The following is a 20,137-nucleotide window of genomic DNA, read 5'->3' on the forward strand; positions in this document are numbered from 1 at the left end:
GGATATTAATTCTTTGTCCGTTGATTTGTTTGCAAATATTTTCTCCCATTCTGAGGGTTGTCTTTTCGTCTTGTTTATGGTTTCCTTTGCTGTGCAAAAGCTTTGAAGTTTCATTAGGTCCCATTTGTTTATTTTTGTTTTTATTTCCATTACTCTTGGGGGTGGATCAAAAAAGATCTTGCTATGATTTATGTCATAGAATGTTCTTCCTATGTTTTCCTCTAAGAGTTTTATAGTGTCTGGTCTTACATTTAGGTCTCTAATCCATTTTGAGTTTATTTTTGTGTATGGTGTTAGGTAGTGTTCTAATTTCATTCTTTTACATTTAGCTGTCCAGTTTTCCCAGCACCACTTATTGAAGAGACTGTCTTTTCTCCATTGTATATCCTTGCCTCCTTTGTCATAGATTAGTTGACCATAGGTGCATGGGTTTATCTTTGGGCTTCCTATCTTGTTCCATTGATCTATGTTTCTGTTTTTGTGCCAGTACCATATTGTCTTGATTACTGTAGCTTTATAGTATAGTCTGAAGTCAGGGAGTCTGATTCCTCCAGCTCCGTTTTTTTCCCTCAAAACCGCTTTGGCTATTCAGGGTCTTTTGTGTCTCCATACAAATTTTAAGATTTTTTGTTCTAGTTCCGTAAAAAATGCCATTGGTAATTTGATAGGGATTGCATTGAATCTGTAGATTGTTTTGGGTAGTATAGTCATTTTCACAATATTGATTCTTCCAGTCCAAGAACATGGTATATCTCTCCATCTGCTGGCATCATCTTTAATTTCTTTCATCAGTGTCTTATAGTTTTCTGCATACAGGTCTTTTGTCTCCCTAGGTAGGTTTATTCCTAGGTATTTTATTCTTTTTGTTGCAATGGTGAATGGGAGTGTTTCCTTAATTTCTCTTTCAGATTTTTCATCATTAGTGTATAGGAATGCCAGAGATTTCTGTGCATTAATTTTGTATCCTGCAACTTTACCAAATTCATTGATTAGCTCTAGTAGTTTTCTGGTGGCATTTTCAGGATTCTCTATGTATAGTATCATGTCATCTGCAAACAGTGACAGTTTTACTTCTTCTTTTCCAGTTTGTATTCCTTTTATTTCTTTTTCTTCTCTGAATGCCGTGGCTAGGACTTCCAACACTATGTTGAATAATAGTGGTGAGAGTGGACATCCTTGTCTCGTTCCTGATCTTAGAGGAAATGCTTTCAGTTTTTCACCATTGAGAAGGATGTTTGCTGTGGGTTTGTCATATATGGCCTTTATTATGCTGAGGTAGGTTTCCTCTATGCCCACTTTCTGGAGAGTTTTTATCATAAATCGGTGTTGAATTTTGTCAAAAGCTTTTTGTGAATCTATTGACATGATCATATGGTTTTTATTCTTCAATTTGTTAATGTGGTGTATCACATTCATTGATTTGCATATATTGAAGAATCCTTGCATCCCTGGGATAAATCCCACTTGATCATGGTGCATGATCCTTTTAATGTGTTGTTGGATTCTGTTTGCTAGTATTTTGTTGAGGATTTTTGCATCTATATTCATCGGTGATATTGGTCTGTAATTTTCTTTTTTTGTAGTATCTTTGTCTGGTTTTGGTATCAGGGTGATGGTGGCCTCATAGAATGAGTTTGGGAGTGTTCCTTCCTCTGCAATTTTTTGGAAGAGTTTGAGAAGGATGGGTGCTAACTCTTCTCTAAATGTTTGATAGAATTCACCTGTGAAGCCATCTGGTCCTGGACTTTTGTTTGTTGGAAGAGTTTTAATCACAGTTTCAATTTCATTACTTGTGATTGATCTGTTCATATTTTCTATTTCTTCCTGGTTCAGTCTTGGAAGGTTATACCTTTCTAAGAATTTGTCCATTTCTTCCAGGTTGTCCATTTTATTGGCATAGAGTTGCTTGTAGTAGTCTCTTAGGATGCTTTGTATTTCTGCAGTGTCTGTTGTAACTTCTTTTTCATTTTAAATTTTATTGATTTGCATCCTCTCCTTCTTTTTCTTGATGAGTCTGGCTAATGGCGTATCAATTTTGTTTACCTTCTCAAAGAACCAGCTTTTAGTTTTATTGATCTTTGCTATTGTTTTCTTTGTTTCTATTTCATTTATTTCCGCTCTGATCTTTATGATTTCTTTCCTTCTGCTAACTTTGGGTTTTGTTTGTTCTTCTTTCTCTAGTTCCTTTAGGTGTAAGGTTAGATTGTTTACTTGAGATTTTTCTTGTTTCTTTAGGTAGGCTTGTATAGCTATAAACTTCCCTCTTAGAACTGCTTTTGCTGCCTCCCATAGGTTTTGGATCGTCGTGTTTTCATTGTCATTTGTCTCTAGGTATTTTTTGATTTCCTTTTTGATTTCTTCAGTGATCTCTTGGTTATTTAGTAACGTATTGTTTAGCCTCCATGTGTTTGTGTTTTTTACGTTTTTTTCCGTGTAATTCATTTCTAATCTCATAACGTTGTGGTCAGAAAAGATGCTTCATATGGTGGTGTGCTGAATTGGGCGATTGGGATTGACATGTATACACTGATGTGTATAAAATTGATGACTGATTAAAAAAAAAAAGAAAAAAGAAAAAAAAAGAAAATGTCACTTGTTCATATTATTCATTTATTCAAAGATATTTATTGAGCTATTATTTTCTGTTTATTAATTTTAAGTAAACCTCGGACTGTTGGAGAAAAGACCACATATCCATTGTCTCTTAACTACTGGGCAGAGCAGATATCAGTAATTAGAAGAAATAGATTTTATGTGAAATTTTATACTGAAATCAATCTTGTAACTGTAGCTAAAATTGGCGTCACTTTCTAAGTAAGGGACTTGATGATGCTTATATGAAATCTAAGTCTGGTATGAAAATTAAGTGCTTATCAATACCACTTCTTGGAAGCTATTTCCTTCCAATTGGCCATTTGGTTTGCATTCTGCATCACTGCTGAATCTAAAGCTTGAAAACTTTGTCATAAAAATTCCTTTATTCCACGTGACTTGTGTTATTTCTTCTGGTTTCAAAGTTGGAAGGGATCTTTAGAGACCACCTGGCCCAATCCCCTCATTTTTCCGCGGAGGAAACACTCCCGGGAGGTTAATCACTTAGGCAAAGATCACACAGCTAGCTGAGTTTTGGGATAAGAATCCGATTTTGTAACCCTTGGTTCATTGTTTTTTCCTCTACTGCAAGTAAGTGAGAAGAGAAATCCTGGGAATGGCTTTTTGTCAGGGGCTGGAGTGGGGTGGAAGGACAGAGTGTCTGCTTTGGGGAGGGTAGGTTAATCACAGAGCTTTCCAGAAGCCGTATTCCTCAGAAGCCAAACTATACATTTCCTGTCCCACTGCCACAGATGACAGTTTCCTGTGCAGGTTTAGGTCAAGCAGGTGGGAATGGAGCTGGATACTAAGGGATCTAGAGAAAATGAAGTTCAGCAACTCATTTCACAGGAGGGGAACTGAAACCAGAGCCGTTAGGTCACCTTCCTCATCCCCCTCTTTGTGACAGCTTATTTCTGTTCAAGCTGATTTTGAATATTGCATTTAATCATCAACTCTGGGCCAGGGGCTTTATCGTCATGAGGCTCTCATTTTACTGATAGACAAAGCAGAAAAACAGAAGTGGTGTACTGTGATGCGAAAGTTCTGGCAGGAAATGAGATGGCCGGTTACCACCCGTGGCTCTCCTGCTTCTCTCTGCAAGGCTTCTTTTGAATGTTTCTTGCTTTGCCTTCCTATTGAGTAATTGAGCCAGGCTTCATTTACATTGTGCTCATTTGCATTCACTCTCATAATGAAGAAGTGTATTCCCATCTGGCCTGGAACAAAGCCTGTGGTTACTTTGTGCCTTCTGCGCTGTGTCCGTTCCCTGGGGGTCTGAACGCATCCTGAGTGGAGAGTCATAGTGGGAACAGAAGAAGGAAGTGATTGGCAGGAATAGGCCGTGCATTAGATGAAATCACATAATATGTGCCTGACACACTGTATGTATTCAACGTTTGTTAGCTCCTGGTATCGTGGCAGTAGAATCATGAAGCACACTACAGCGTATCATTCGCTTCAAAGGTGACATAAGGCCATATAACTATTAACCAATCTGAGTTAACATTTTAATTTGTATTTTTGTTTTACAATCTGAATATTGCATGTTAATTCCAAACATATATTTGATCATTTTGCAGGCGTGTTATAGGAGCAGAGTCTGTCTGGAATTGACATCAACACGTCTAATATGAAAGGCCCTTAGATTGTGCTTCCCAACACATGGCGATTATAAGACGGTAGATAAGACATGCCTCTCACCCTCAGATAGCGTTTGGCAGGGGCCTATGTGTTTCCCAGCACACCTGGCCTGGGCTCCGCTGTGCAGGAAAAGGTTTGTTTACTGCACTGACACACCCGCCGCGAACCCAGGGGTAGAGCATTTGGGGAGAGAAGCAGATCTGCAGTGTCACTGGGTTTGGGGAGGGCCTCTAGGTACTCAGCTGAGAACAAAGCTTTCCAGAAAGGTGCTGCTGACTGGGATGATTTTTTGGCACCTGGCCTGTGAGCCCTTAGGCTTTAACCAGCAGGAGTAAATTCATGAGCCAGTCTCTGCCAGTAGCTGGAGCAGGAAAGTCTCATTCTTGTCTCTCAGAGGGACCTGGCCTGGAAAATTCTTGTCCAGGTAGGGATGATCGTTTTGGACAGTTGCATAAACATCCTACTGAAACTTGAGGGGCAAACAGCAAACGACAAGGGAGGCCAGACCTTCCCCAGGTCATTGGTATGGATGAGAGTTGAGCCACTCAAGGTCTTTGGGGCCCCTTGCTCAGTGCTTTCACGTTAGTCCTCACATTTCCAAGGATTCTCATGGTCTAGGTTAAGGCTTTCATCACTGTGACCACTTCTGGCAGAAAGGGTCTGCTCATAGCTGTAGTGAAGAGGGGCCAAGTAGATCTGTTAGTGCTAGCCTCAGAAAATCCCACTCTTGTTTTTATTTTTTTTATTAAAGCCCCTTATCAGATGCAAAAGTAGTGGAGGGATGTTTCCTCTCTATCAAACAAAAGAAAAACCTTGATCCTTTCCCAGAGATCCTATCTCCCTTGTACAATACAGGTGAAAGCAAATAATGCATAAACACTCATAACCTCTGACCCTCCTCTTATCCATAAGGAAAATTCTGGAAATTCTAGGATTCTTACCTTAGTACTTACCCTTTGACCATGTTCCCTTCCCCCAGCCTACCCACCTCCCCAACAGACATTTCTATTATGAGGATCTAATTTATTAGGGAGCAGGAGAAGTGTAAGATAGAAAATTTATACTGAAAATGAAAACCCCCCCCAATAAATCTAAAAATGGGATAGAATGCTAGATATATCTAGTAAGGTAGGTTTCGTGGAATTTTAAGTTGGGACTTGAGGATGACAGGTAAAATGCTCCCAGGAAGTAACTACTATCTACATGGAAGTTATTGAGAATGGAAGAGCTGAAGAGACAGGATGCTTAAGATGTTTGATTGTGGATTAGGAAGTTGGTTCCTCAAGAAATGGAAAAATATTTGAATTACTTTGAATTGTTTTTAATAACTATCTAGTTGTCTGACTGTTTTTCTTTGAGTTGGGGGGCATTGTTTAAAGTTTGGGCCATGGGGGTGGGGACAATTATATTCATATTCTTCGAAAAAGAAAAACATAGTGAACCTATCTTTGCTCTAAATGCAGAAACCCTGCTTTAAGAGAGAAGAAGCACTTTTTCCAATTAACAACCAGAAGTGCAGCCAGTGCCAGTGTGTGCTGACCTCACCTCATCGCCTCAAAGCCTCTCTTCTTTGGGAGGTGGGTAAATTGCCTACTTGAGTTGCTCTCACTGCTGCAGTAACACTATGCTTAATTGCTGCTGACAACACTTTGCTGAGTGTGCAGTGGTGCAGCCCTTGCCAAGAACCAGCTCCATGCTGTTGCCACTCGTGACCCTCCTCACACAACCTCTCTCGATGGCACTCCAAAGTTGTCTTGAAATAAAGTCTTCACTCAACCAAAATTGCCAAAGTTGATTGTCTTCCAGCAGCCTTCCCAACTACTGTTAGAGCTTCCTTATATGGAGGCAAAAGGAGAAAACCTGTTCTTTATAATCCCCACTATCTTCTAAGGAAGGTTGCTCCTGATGAATGGAGGGCTCTAAGTTATGCTGATTAGCTTGATGAATTTCCACCTGTAAGTTTCAGAGCAGAAGCTGTAGGAGAGAAGAAATGCTCTGCATGATAGGAAGGGAAGAATTGAGGGTCACAGGGTGTGTTCAGAGGAAACAAGGAAAGAGGAAGGATGGAGCTTCTGAGATGGTAGAGGGACGTGTGCTGTCCATTGTAACTCCAAATCTTCAGCAAATCCTTCTAAACTCAAAAAATGTGCTGACTTCTTGAGTCCAAGTTGATGCGTGACAGAGACAGTACACATGAACTCAGGATCCATTGACAGAGAACACCAAGAGAATAAATAACTCTTGGGAATTCACAAAAAATCATAAAAAATGGCTGTGGAATTGGGGGTTTTCAATTAAGTTTGCCTGGATCTCTTGGACAGCTGATATTGGATTTTCATTTAAAAGGTTCGTTAGTATACAGTGAAGATAAAGATTTAGAATACAATTATCTTTGACATAAATGCACACTGAAATATAAAGAACAAATGTCTTATTCAAAAGACTTACTCAAAAGTACATATGGAAGGGTAGTAGGAATCTGAAGTAGAAAAAGAAGGAAAGAGAAGAGATGATACTGGTCGAGAAAGGAAGGTAGAGAGAAGGAAAGCGTATCTGTGCCTGGGCTAATTAAAATTTGCAACATATGTGGGAGGAAGGAGTACACATCAAATGGCTAACAAGAATTAATTTTTCTGTATTAATGTATAAATTAGGAATTTAATGAAAAAAATTTAAAAGGTGTCAAATGCTTTTCCTAAATCTCAGTGATATAAAATAATATATATTCTCCTACATCTTTTTTAAATGACCTAAAAACATCAAGTGTGAGAACCTGAGATTTTGTAGTTTATTATAGTATATACATTCTGAAGTTTATGCCCTTTGTGTGTCTTTATCCTTCATTTTAAATATTATATACATAAAAAGAACATATTTTTGTTGTCCTCAGTTACACTAAATCACTTCTAAGAAATGATATCTTTGTTAAGATTATTTGACTTAATTCTGAATTTGACGTTGTACACATATGTTATTTCACCATCTCACCACTCCCTAGGATAAAAATCTATAAATGTCAAAAGGTAGCATTAAAATGCAACAATTCCAATTGTATTATGAAAATTTGAAGCTGCTTTGCATTTTGCTAGATTCCTTTGGGGAAAGGCACATTTACTAATGAAAAATGTATTTTCATTATGGAAATTACAACTGGAGACACAGCCTAATGTGAAGAGTTCAGACCTATTTACTTAATTGCTGAGCAGACATGACAGATGGCTACTTGCGTTTGGGCCTAAGGAGTCTGATTGGTGTGTGTTTGTGTGTGGGATTCAAACCGCATATATTGTTGGGGTTCAGACAAAAGTGGGTATGTCTGGTGAATTTGTGCAGTGATGTGAAAGAGGCTTGCTGTGGGAGGTGGTAGCCTCAGGGAAGAAGCGGCAAAGCATGAAGAGTTTGAACCAGTAAAGAGATGTACTTCTCAGAGGTGACAGGGATCTGGAAGACATAATTGCTATTACTTAAATCTGCCCTTAGGCTAGATGCCCACATGTCTACCTTGTTATAGGGGGAAGAAAAAATTGGTTGTGTGATATATCAAGCTCAAGCAATCCTGCCTTGAGATCTCTCATATAGAACATAAGAGAGGGATCCTCATAACACAAAAATGAGGAATTCTCTCTCATTCCTCTCTAGAACATTGCATGACTCTAGTGTTCCATGGCTCATTGTTTGTAGCATGTAGCCCAGGGGAATGGTAGTGATGATCATCTCTGGCAGAGCTGCATTGGAGCAGGCTCTACTTGGTGGAGTAATTGCAACCATAAGTTGGGAAACTGCTGTGCCCAGTGCAGATCTGAAGAGAGACCATGGTGCAGAGATCATGGTGCATGCCTATGGAACTATGCAGGCACCATGGGAGAGAGATTTCTCTATGTACACAACCCATGAAACTAGCAGAAATAACTTGGGCTAGAGTAACTGTGTGGGCAGGTTAGAGCCAGGATATTTGATTTCTATATGTAACTTAACTGAAATGAATATTACAATACACTGAAGCTAAAATGTGAAGTAGATATGATATTAGAAGTATACATAGCATTGGAGTATTTTATTTTGAGTTTCATTGTGGGGTAACAAGTCACCTTGATTGACATCTTCAAGGAATTCAGTATCTAATAGCAGTAAAACATCAAGATAGGAGTTCTGCTTCCATTCAGGATAGAGAAAGATGGAAAAGGATGTCACTCCTATACTAACAGTGAGAAAAAGGCAGACTCAGGAGAAAGATTGGGCCAGGGCAGGAGACCTTAAAGATCCACCCTTTTTTATCATGGTAAAATATACATAATATAAAATTTACAATTTAAAAACATTTTTAAATGAAGTATAGTTGACTTACAATATTATATTAGCTTTAGGTGTACAACAGAGCAATTAAAATTTAAAACAAAATCGAAACCAAGCTCAGCTATTGACTAAATCAACCCATTCCTTCACACACACACACACACACACACACACACACACACACACACACACACACAGAGAGAGAGAGAGAGAGAAATGGTCTGAAAAAGAAGTGTACCAATTTCCCAGCATAGTATTATTTACTTACTCTCCACTGTTCTTTTACATTCACATGCTGGCATTCAATAAAATAACACAGAGGAAAAAACCAAGAAAAACATCCACTATCAAAAGATAAAAAGAACAGAATAAGCCCCAGAAATGGCAAAGATGTTGAAACTATCAGCCAAAAGTTTTAAAATAACTACGATTAATATCATGAAGAATCTACTAGAAAAGATGGATAGCTGGCATGAGCAGATGGGAAATTTCAGCAGAGAGAAATAAACTATAAAAAAATCACATTACATACTGTAAATAAAAAACTACCATGATGTCAAAGAAAAACAATTCTTTTGATGAGATTATCAGCAGTAAGCATGAAGATAAGTCATGAGAAATTGTTCAAATTGAAACATAGAGAGAAAAACAGCAACACAAAAATAAACAAACAAATTTAAAGGTCCTAGAGTGCTGGACACTATAAAAAAAAATCTAACAAATGCAATTAGAATCTGATCAGGAGAAGAGAAAGATAACAGAACAAAATGAATATTGGAAGAGATAGTGGCAAAGAATTTTCTATAATTAATGAAATATAACAAACCACAGATCCAGAAAGCTCAGAAAACAATACAATGGAAGATACAATAAAGTAAAAAATTAAATGGCTGAAAACCAAATACAAAGAGAAGACAATCAGAGGGAGGGAAAGCCCATCATATACAGAGAAACAAAGATAAGAATGACAGCAGAGTTCTCATGGGAAACTATGCAAGCCAGAGACAATGGTGTAACACCTTTAAAGCACTGGAACACTCTCAGCCTAGAATTATATACTCAGTGAAAATCTATCTTTCAAAAATAAAAGTGAAAAGATTTTTTTCAGATGAACAAATGCTGAGAAAACTCATAGCTGGCATACTTGCACTATGGGACATGTTAAAGAAATTTCTTCAGGCAGAGAAATGTAATACTAGTGGAAACTTGGTTATTCACAAAGGATAGAAGAATGCTGGAAATAGCAAAAATATGGGAAATTTAAAAAGAGTTAGTCTTCTAAATTTTAAAAATGTAAATTGACAGCTTACAGTAAAATTTATGACATTGTATTTTTAGGTTTATAACATATGTAAAATAAAATGTATGATAATAATAGCACAAAGGCAGAGGTGGGAAAATGAAAGTATTTTTTTAAACAGATCTTTATTGGAGTATAATTGTTTCACAATACTGTGTTAGTTTCTGTTATACAACAAAGTGAATCAGTCATATGCATACACATATCCCCATATCCACTCCCTCTTGAGCCTCCCTCCCACCCTCCCTGTCCCACGTCTCTAGGTCATTGCAAAGCACCAAGTCGACCTCCCTGTGCTATGCTGCTGCTTCCCACTAGCTAACTATTTTACATTCAATAGTGTATATATGTTGATGCTACTCTCACTTTGCCCCAGCTTCTCCCTCCCCGCCGTGTCCTCAAGTCCATTCTCTATGTCTGTGTCTTTATTCCTGCCCTGCCAGTAGGTTCATCAGTACCATTTTTTTTTAGATTCCATATATATGTGTTAGCACATGGTATTTGTTTTTCTCTTTCTGACTTACTCCACTCTGTATGACAGACTCTAGGTCCATTCACCTCACTACAAATAACTCAATTTCGTTTCTTTTTATGGCTGAGTAATATTCCATTGTATATATGTGTCACATCTTCTTTATCCATTCTTCTGTTGATGGACATTTAGGTTGCTTCCATGTCCTGGCTATTGTAAATAGTGCTGCAGTGAACACTGTGGTACATGTCTCTTTTTGAATTATGGTTTTCCCAGGGTTTGTGCCCAGTGGTGGGATTGCTGGGTCATATGGTAGTTGTATTTTTAGTTTCTTAAGGAAATTCCATACTGTGCTCCATAGTGGTTGTATCAATTTACCTTCCCACCAACAGTGCAGGAGGGTTCCTTTTTTACCACACCGTTTCTAGCATCTATTGTTTGTAGATTTTTTGATAATGGCCATTCTGACCAGTGTGAGGTGATATCTCATTGTAGTTTTGATTTGCATTTCTCTTATAATTAGTGTTGAGCATCTTTACATGTGCCTTTTGGCCATCTCTATGTCTTCTTTGGTGAAATGGCTATTTAGGTCTTCTGCCCATTTTTTAAATGAATTGTTTGTTTTTTTGATACTGAGCTCCATGAGCTGCTTGTATATTTTGGAGATTAATCTTTGTCCATTGTTTCATTTGCAAATATTTTCTCCCATTCTGAGGGTTGTCTTTTTGTCTTGTTTATGGCTTCCTTTGCTGTGCAAAAGCTTTGAAGTTTCATTAGGTCCATTTGTTTATTTTTATTTTTATTTCCATTACTCTAGGAGGTGGGTCAAAAAAGATCTTGCTGTGGTTTATGTCAGAGTGTATTTCCTATGTTTTCCTCTAAGAGTTTTATAGTGTCTGGCCTTACATTTAGGTCTTTAATCCAATTTGAGTTTATTTTTGTGTATGGTGTTAGGTAGTGTTCTAATTTCATTCTTTTAGATGTAGTTGTCCAGTTTTCTTAGCACCAATTATTGAAGTGGCTGTCTTTTCTCCGTTGTATGTTCTTGCCTCTTTTGTCATAAATTAGATGGCCATAGGTGCATGGGTTTATCTCTGGGCTTTCTATCCTGTACTATTGATCTATATTTCTGTTTTTGTGCCAGTACCATACTGTCTTGATTACTGTAGCTTTGTAGTACAGTTTGAAGTTGGGGAGCCTGATTCCTCCAGCTCCGTTTTTCTTTCCCAAGACTGCTTTGGCTACTCAGGGTCTTTTGTGTTTCCATACGAATTGTAAAATTTTTTGTTCTAATTCTGTGAAGAATGCCATTGGTAGCTCGATAAGGATTGCATTGAATCTGTAGATTGCTTTGGGTAGTATAGTCATTTTCACAGTATTGATTCTTCCAATCCAAGAACATGGTAGATTTCTCCATCTGTTTATTTCATCTTTGATTTCTTTCATCAGTGTTTTATAGTTTTCTGAGTACAAGTCTTTCGCCTCCTTAAGTAGGTTTATTCCTAGGTATTTTATTCTTTTTGTTGCAGTGGTAAATGGGATTGTTTCCTTAATTTCTCTTTCTGATTTTTTGTTGTTAGTGTATAGGAATGCAAGAGATTTCTGTGCTTTAATTTTGTATCCTGCAACCATACCAAATTCATTGATTAGTTCCAGTAGTTTTCTGGTGGCATCTTTAGGTTTTTCTGTGTATAGTATCATGTCATCTGCAAACAGTGACAGTTTTACTTCTTCTTTTCCGATTTGTATTCCTTTTATCTCTTTTTCTTCTCTGATTGCCATGGTCGGGACTTCCAAAACTATGTTGAATAATAGTGGTGAGAGTGGACATCCTTGTCTTGTTCCTGATCTTAGTGGAAATGCTTTCAGTTTTTCACCACTGAGTATGATGTTTGCTGTATGTTTGTCATATATGGCCTTTCTTATGTTGAGGTAGGTTCCCTCTATGCCCATTTTCTGGAGAGTTTTTGTCATAAATGGGTGTGGAATTTTGTCGAAAGCTTTTCCTGCATCTATGGAGATGATCATATGGTTTTTATTCCTTAATTTGTTGATATGGTGTATCACATTGATTGATTTGCATATATTGAAGAATCCTTGCATTCCTGGGATAAATCCCACTTGATCATGGTATATGATCCTTTTAATATGTTGTTGGATTCTGTTCTCTAGTATTTTGTTGAGGATTTTTGCATCTATGTTCATCAGTAATATTGGTCTATAATTTTCTTTTTTTGTGATATCTTTTTCTGGTTTTGGTATCAGGGTGATGATGGCTTCGTAGAATGAATTTGGTAGTGTTCCTCCCTCTGCAATTTTTTGGAAGAATTTGTGAAGTATCAGTGTTAGCTCTTCTCTAAATGTTAGATAGAATTTGCCTGGTCCTGGGCTTTTGTTTGTTGGAAGATTTTTAATTACAGTTTCAACTTCATTACTTGGGATAGGTCTGTTTATATTTTCTAATTCTTCCTGGTTCAGTCTTGGAGAATTGTACATTTCCAAGAATTTGTCCATTTCTTCGTGGCTGTCCTTTTTATTGGCATCTAGTTGTTTGTAGTAGTCTCATAATCCTTTGTATTTCTATGGTGTCAGTTGTGATTTCTCCTTTTTCATTTCTAATTTTATTGATTTGCATCCTCTCCCTTTTTTTCTTCATGAGTCTGGCTAAGGGTTTATCATTTTTGTTTATCATCTCAAAGAACCAGCTTTTAGTTTTATTGATCTTTGCTATTTTCTTCGTTTCTATTTCATTTATTTCTGCTCTGATCTTTATGATTCCTTTCCTTCTACTGACTTTGGGTTTTCTTTGTTCTTCTTTCTCTAGTTGCTTTAGGTGTAGGGTTAGATTGTTTATTTGAGATTTTTCTTGTTTACTGAGGTGAGTTGAATTGCTATAAACTTCCCTCTTAGAACTGCTTTTGCTACATCCCATAGGTTTTGGGTCATCATGTTTTTGTTGTCATTTGTTTCTATGTGTTTTTTAATTTCTTCTTTGATTTATTCAGTGATCTCTTGGTTATTTAGTAGTGCACTGTTTAGCCTCCATGTATTTGTGTTTTTTACAATTTTTTTCCTGTAATTGATTTCCAGTCTCATAGCGTTGCAGTCAGAAAAGATGCTTGATTCGATTTCAATTTTCTTAAATTTACCAAGGCTTGATTTATGACTCAAGATATGATCTATCCTGGAGAATGTTCCATGTGCACTTGAGAAGAAAATGTATTCTGCCACTTTCAGGTGGAATGTCCTACAAATACCAAATAAATCTATCTGGCCTATTGTGCCATTTAAAGCTTGTGTTTCCTTATTTCTTTTCTGTTTGGATGATCTGTCCATTGGTGTAAGTGGGGTTTTAAAGTCCCCTACTATTATTGTGTTACTGTCGATTTTCCGTTCCATGGTTGTTAGCATTTGTATTATGTATTGAGGTGCTCCTATGTTGGGTGCATAAACATTTATCATTGTTATATCTTCTTCTTGGATTGATCCCTTGAACATTATGTAGTGTCCTTCCTTATCTCTTATAACAGTCTTTATTTTAAAGTCTATTTTATCTGAAACAAGTATTGCTACTCCAGCTCTTTTGATTTCCATTTGCATGGAATATCTTTTTCCCATCCCTTCACTTTCAGTCTGTATGTGTCCCTAGGTCTGAATTGGGTCTATTGTAGACAGCATATATATGGGTTTGTTTTTTTATCCATCCAGCCAGTCTGTGTCTTTTGGTTGGGACATTTAATCCATTTACATTCAAGGTTATTATTGATATGTATGTTCCTATTACCATTTTCTTAATTGTTTTGGGTTTGTTTCTGTGGGTCTTTTTCTTCTCTTGTGTTTCCCGCCTAGAAAAGTTTCTTTAGCATTTGTTGTAAAGCTGGTTTGGTGGTGCTGAATTCTCTTAGCTTCTGCTTGTCTGAAAAGCTTTTGATTTCTCCATCGAATCTGAATGAGATCCTTGCCGGGTAGAGTAATCTTGGTTGTAGGTCTTTCTCTTCCATCACTTTAAGTATATCCTGCCACTCCCTTCTGGCCTGCAGAGTTTCTGCTGGAAAATCAGCTGATAACCTTATGGGGATTCCTTTGTATGTCGTTTTTTGTTTTTCCCTTGCTGCTTTTAATATTTTTTCTTTGAATTTAATTTTTCTTAGTTTGATTAATATGTGTCTTGGTGTGTTTCTCTTAGGGTTTATCCTGTACGGGACTCTCTTGTGCTTCCTGGACTTGAGTGACTATTTCCTTTCCCATGTTAGGGAAGTTTTCCACTATAATCTCTTCAAATATTTTCTCAGACCCTTTCTTTTTCTCTTCTTCTTCTGGGACCCTATAATTTGAATGTTGGTTTGTTTAGTGTTGTCCCAGAGGTCTCGGAGATTGTCTTCAATTCTTTTCATTCTTTGTTCTTTATTCTGCTCCTCGGCAGATATTTCCACCATTTTGTCTTCCAGCTCACTTATTCGTTCTTCTGCTTCAGTTATTCTGTTATTGATTCCTTCTAGTGTATTTTTCATTTGTTATTGTGTTGTTCATCTGTTTGTTTGTTCTTTAGTTCTTCTAGATCTTTGTTAAACATTTCTTGTATTTTCTCAATTTGTGTCTCCATTCTATTTCAGAAATTCTAGATCATCTTTACTATCATTACTCTGAATTCTTTTTCAGGTAGATTGCCTTTTTCCTCTTCATTTATTGGGTCTTTTAGGTTTATACCTTGCTCCTTCATCTGTTACATATTTTTTTTCTGTCTCATTTTTTTCCCCCTTTTTTTAATGAGTGGGATTGTTTTCCTGTCTTACTGGTTGTTTGGCCTGAGGCTCCAACACTGCAGTTTGTAGGCTGTTGGGTAGAGCTGGGTCTTGGTGCTGAGATGAAGACTTCTGGGAGACCTCACTCTGATGAATATTCCCTGGGGTCTGAGGTTCTCTGTTAGTCCAGTGGTTCTGACTTGGAGCTCCCACCGCAGGAGCTTCAGCCCGACCCCTGGCTCATGAACCAAGATCCTGCAAGCCGCACAGGGTGGCAAAAAAATAAATAAATAAATAAAGGAGAACAATAACAAAGTAAAAAATAAAATTAGTCTAGGAAACTAACAGCTATATTAGAAAAAATACAAAAATAAAAATATAGATGAAAACAACAATCAGAAGATAAAACAGAAACACAATAGTAAAAATGAGGAGGAGAAAAAAAAAGGTGGAAAAGGCCTTGGATGTAAAGGGTGGGGGCCTAAGCAGGGGTGAGGTTTGGGTGCTGGGCAGGGCCTATTCTTAGTACCCACAGGGCAGGAAAAGGCGGGGTGGGGGTGGGAGTGGGGGATGGGAGGTGGGGCTTAGGCTCAACAGAACAGAAGGGACCCAAGTGTGCTTCTCCCTCCCACCTCTGGTCTCAGAGGGTAGGGGACCCCACCTGGGAGCCCAGCAGGCTTCCTGGGCTCAAGTGGGCAGGGCAAACACCCTCTGCTCCTCTTCTGCTCCTCCTGTAATAGAGGGCCCCTCCCACCTGCCTCTCCTGATCTCCCCAGCCTCCTTTCTACACCCCCAGGACAAACCCAGCCCAGAGGGGACCTCTGAGAGCTGGGCAGACTTCCCCAACTGATTGGGCAGGGGAAATGCTGGGCCTGCTGCCCCCTGATCCGAGCCCCTGAGGGTCCCTCCAGGTGTGGGAGCCCCTCCCCTCTCTCAGCCACCCCTCAGGGGCACCGGTCCTGTCCAGCCTCCACTTCTCCCCTCCCCTCAGTCCCCCCACCTCCTATCGGTTCCCTTGGGGGTTCTTCCCATCTCCTTGGATGTTGGGGTCCTCCACCAGCATCTGCATGTGCCCTAGTTGTGAAAGTATTCTGTTGAAACCTGTTTATACTATATGTGAAGTAGTATAATATTATTTGAATCCTTACTACAATAAGAATGAATACTGTAGTCCTAGAATAATTACTAAAAACAACAACACAAATTACAGGTAATAATCCAATAAATAAGATAGAATGGAATAATAAAATAGTAAATTAATCTGAAAGAATTTGGGAAAAGAGAAAAATCAGAGAACCTAATAACAGAATTTCAAAACATATTTTAAAAAACCTGATATAACTGAAAAAGGGACACAGTCAAATCCACAATTAGAGTTGAAGATTTCAACACTTCACCCTTAGGAATAATTAGAACAAGTAAATAAGGCTATAGAATACAAAGTCATTAGATAATTTTGCCTAATTAATAATTATAGAAAAATCCACTCACAAAACCAGAATCCACATTCAAATCCATATTGATCATTCAACAAGATAGGCAATATTCATAATAAAATTAAAAGGAATCAAATTACATAAAGTATACTCTTTGAACAAATTGAACTTAACTAAAAATAAAGAAATAAAAACCTGTCTGAAACACCCTCAAATAATTGAAAACTAAACAATATAATTCACATGTAATTTTCTTTTTTTGTAGTGTTTTTATCTGGTTTTGATGTTAAGGTAATGGTGACTTCATAAAATAAGTCTAGGAGTGTTGCCTCTTTAATTGGAATAGTTTGAAAAGGATAAATATTAATGCTTTTTAAAATGTTTTATAGAATTGACCTGTGAAGCCATCTGCTTCTGGACTTTTGTTTACTGGGATTTTTTTTTTTTTATTACAAATTCAATTTTATCGGTAGTGTTCAGCCTGTTCAGATTGTCTGTTTCTTCCTGATTCAGTCTTGGAAGATTGTATGTTTCTAGAAATTTATCCATTTCTTCTAGTTTGTTCAATTTTTTGGCATATAACTCTTCATAGTATTCTCTTATGAATATTTGTATTTCTATGATATCAGTTGTTGTTTCTCCTCTTTGATTTCTTATTTTATTTATTTGGGTCATCTCTCTTTTCTTCTTGATGAGCCTGGCTAAAGGATCATCAACTTTGTCTATCTTTTCAAAATACCAGCTCTTGGTTTCATTGGTCTTTTCTATTGTTTTGCTTTTAGTTTTGTGTGGGTTTTGTATTATTATTATTATTATTATTGGTCTCTATTTCCTCTCTGATTTTTTAAAAAATATTTATTTATTTATTTGGTTGCACCGGGTCTTAGTTGCAGCACATTGGACCTTTTAGTTGCGGCATGCGGGATCTAGTTCCCTGACCAGGGATTGAACACAGGCCCCCTGCATTAAGAGTGCAGAGTCTTAACCACTGGACCACCAGAGAAGTTCCTCCTCTCTGATCTTTATTCTTCCCTTTTGCTGACTTTGGGCTTTGTTTTACTTTTTCTTATTTCTTTAGGTTGTTTATTTGAGATTTTTCTTGTTTCTTGAGATAGACCTATATCTCTATAAACCTCCCTCTTAGAACTGCTTTTGCTTTGCCCCATAGGTTTTGGAAAGTTGTGTTTTTATTTTCATTTGTCTTGAGATATTTTCTGATATCCTCCTTGTTTTCTTCATTGACCCATTGGTTTTTTAGTAGCATGTTGTTTAGTCTCCACGAGTTTGTGTTTCTCCCATTTTTCTTCCCATAATTGATTTCTAGTTTCATACTGTTGTGATTGAAAAAAATGCTTGGTACAATTTCTATCCTCTTAAATTTGTTGAAACTTGTTTTGTGGTCTAGCATGTGATCTGTCCTAGAGAACATTCCATGTGCACTTGAAAAGAATGTATATGCTGCTATTTTTGGATGGAATGTCCTATAGGTATCTATTAAGTCCAACTTGTGTGATGTGTCATTTAAAGCTAGGTTCCTTATTGATTTTCTGCCCAGATGATATGTTCATTGATGTAAGTGGGGTGTCAAAGTCTGCTACTATTATTGTATTATTGTTAATTTCTTCCTTTATGTCTGTTAATATTTGCTTTATATATTTAGGTGCACCTTTATTGGGTACATATATGTTAATGAGTGTTATATCCTCCTCTTGTATTAATCCCTTTATCATTATATAATGTCCTTCTTTCTCTTTCGTTACAGACTTTGTTTTAAAGTCTATTTTGTCTGATATGACTATTGCTACCCTTGCTTTCTTGTTATTTCCATTTGCATGGAATATATTTTCTACCCCCTCACTTTCAGTCTGTGTGGGTCTTTAGCTGTGAAGTGAATCTCTTGTAAGCAGCATATAGATGGTTCTTATTTCTTTAGCCAATCAACCATCCTATGTCTTTTGATTGGAGCATTTAATCCATTGACATTTAAAGTAATTACTGATAGGTATTTAATTATTTCCATTTTGTTACTTGTTTTCTGGTTGTTTTTGTAGTTCTTCCCCATTCTTTCCTTCTTTTAGTTTCTTCCCTGGTGGTTTGATGATTTTCTTTAGTGATATGCTTGTGTTCCTTTGTCTCTAGTTTTTGTGTATCTATTGTAGGATTTCATTTGTGGTTACCATGGGATATATATATGTTGACCTCTAACTATATCTACTTGTTCTAAACTGGTAGTCATTTAAGTTCAAACATATTCTAAAAGATCTACACTTTTTACTCCCCTCCCCCACATTTTGTGTTTTTGATGTTATATTTTACATCTTCGCATATATTCCTTTACTGTTTATTATAGTTATAGTTGATTTTACAATTTTTTGTCTTTTAATGTTTGTACTAGCTTATTTAAGTGGTTGATCTTCAGCCTTTACTATATATTTGCATTTACCAGTGGGATTTTTCCTTTCCTATAGATACTTACTTCTTGTTGTAGCCTTTTCTTTTCCTCTTAGAGTAGATACTTCAACATTTCTTTTAGGGTCAGTTTAGTATTGGTGAATTCTTTTATTTTTTTGCTTGTCTGGAATGTTCTTCATCTCTCCTTCAGTTCTAAATGATAATCTTGCTGGTAGAGTATCCTAGGTTGTAGATTTTTCCCTTTCAGCATTTAAAATATATCATGCCCCTCCCTTCTGGCCTAAAAAGCTTCTGCAGAAAAGTCAGAAGCATTTTTTATATGGGTTCCCTTATATATGACTGTTTGTTTGTCTCTTGCTGCCTTTAAAATTCTCTCTTTATCTTTAACTATTGCCATTTTAATTAGGTTATGTCTTGGTGTGAGTCTGTTTGGGCTCATCTTGTCTGGGACCCTCTGTGCTTCCTGTACCTGGATATCTGTTTCCTTCTTCAGGTTCAGGAGGTTTTCAGCCATAATTTCAACAAATACACTTTTGACCCCCTTCTCTCTCTCTTCTTTTCTGGGACCCCTGTAATACAATGTTGGTATGCTTGATGTCATGCCAGAGGTCTCTTAAACTGTTTTCATTTTCAAATTTGCTTTTCTTCTTTCTGTTTTGATTGGTTAATCTCCTTTATTCTATCTTCCAGATCACTTATGCATTCTTTTGTATCACCTGCTCTGTTCTTTCTGGTGTGTTTTTCATTTCAGTTATGTTATTCTTCAGTTCTGGCTGGTTCCTTTTTATATTATGTGTGTATAATATTTTCCTATATAGAACAAATTATGGGCGTGTTTTATTCTCTTATCTTATGTGTACTTTGACTAACCCATGGTTATTTGGACAAATTTTGAGTTATTTCCCTTGGTAGGAAATAACCAGGACCATACATTTGCAAGGGGTCTAGCTAAGCTCATGGGCATACCTAGAGCCTCGAAACCATTTTTCTCAAGGCAGCTCTGACTGAGGTGAATAGAATTTGAGTGTAAATCATGCCCTGATCAGTGAGAAGCAGTCTCTTAGTCACTGAGCTGACATGCCAAGACCTCTTCTCTTGCCAGGGATAGGTTTGATGTATAGACCTCAGGACTGTGGGCTCAGGATGCTGTGTGTGTCATTCAACACCATGCTCCATCTTCCTTGTCATCACGAACAATGAACACCATGAGCAGGTTGGGAGGTGTGACCCTTCTGTCGTTGGGTGGCTG

General features: G+C 37.3%; 1 non-coding gene across 1 annotated transcript; it reads right to left on the bottom strand.

Moving 5' to 3' along the window:
• Positions 1 to 17,406: 17,406 nt before the first annotated feature.
• TRNAK-CUU (transfer RNA lysine (anticodon CUU)) lies at positions 17,407 to 17,479 on the bottom strand. The gene has a single exon. It is a non-coding gene; the product is annotated as a tRNA-Lys (tRNA).
• Positions 17,480 to 20,137: the final 2,658 nt, after the last annotated feature.

This window comes from Eschrichtius robustus, chromosome 15 (assembly GCF_028021215.1).
Source record: "Eschrichtius robustus isolate mEscRob2 chromosome 15, mEscRob2.pri, whole genome shotgun sequence".
Lineage (NCBI taxonomy): Eukaryota > Metazoa > Chordata > Mammalia > Artiodactyla > Eschrichtiidae > Eschrichtius > Eschrichtius robustus.